The following is a 968-nucleotide window of genomic DNA, read 5'->3' as shown; positions in this document are numbered from 1 at the left end:
TCATATGATGTGGTGCTCAAGATATGTACGGGAAATATTTCAGACAATACTGTAAAAAGGGGAAGGTAAAGGGGCTTGAAGGTAAAGTTTCTACCTTTTACTCAAGCTGTTAAAACATCAATTCCAGTGAACTGTGTTAAGATTAAGTTGATAAATAGACAGAATGTAATACCTAGAGCAACTACTGGAAAATCTATACAAAGAGATACATGCAGAAACACTACGGATAAATAAAAATGGAATTGTAAGAACTATTTGCATATGGGCTAGGCACAGTGGCTCATGCCTGTAATCCCAGCACTTTGGGAGGCTGCTGAGGGAAGACTGCTTGAGATCAGGAATTCAAGACCAGCCTGGGCAACATAGCAAGACCCTGTCTCTACTATATATATATATATTTTTTTTTTTCATATAATCTACAGAAAGACAGGAAAAACCTATCATTGTTTTTGAGTTTGGGTAAAAATTTCTGATGGCTCAGCCATGCTTTTTTCCATTGTAAGATGTACCCCAGTTTCAATATCCCTCTACTTTGAATACTGATTATAACACATGAGTCTATACTCAATGGACCCCACTAATAGCCATTACAGTCTTGGACTCAATATTAATCAAAAGATACATTGAGAAAAATAATATTCGGGGCTGACTGTTTGAAGAATAAGAAGCCTGTTTTCCCGAAGAGTCAATATGGGTCAAACAAGATCACAAGAGATAAAGCACTTGGACTGCACTGAGTTGTGCTCCTCCCTCCATACATGTACAGAATAGCTTTTACGATGTTGCATTTTGGTATAAAGCTATCAGCTACATTAATATGAAGGCTTTTAAAAGTGCCTATTAATACTGACAATAATAATACTGGTATCTTCCATTTATCAGGCACCTGTTAAACATACCTTGTATAAATTATTATCTGTCCCTAAAACAAGCCCTGCAAGGCAGATATTATCTCATTTACAAGTATC

Source organism: Propithecus coquereli, unplaced genomic scaffold (assembly GCF_000956105.1).
Source record: "Propithecus coquereli isolate 6110/MARCELLA unplaced genomic scaffold, Pcoq_1.0 Scaffold61, whole genome shotgun sequence".
NCBI classification, from domain to species: domain Eukaryota; kingdom Metazoa; phylum Chordata; class Mammalia; order Primates; family Indriidae; genus Propithecus; species Propithecus coquereli.
Note: the sequence above shows the minus strand (reverse complement) of the source record.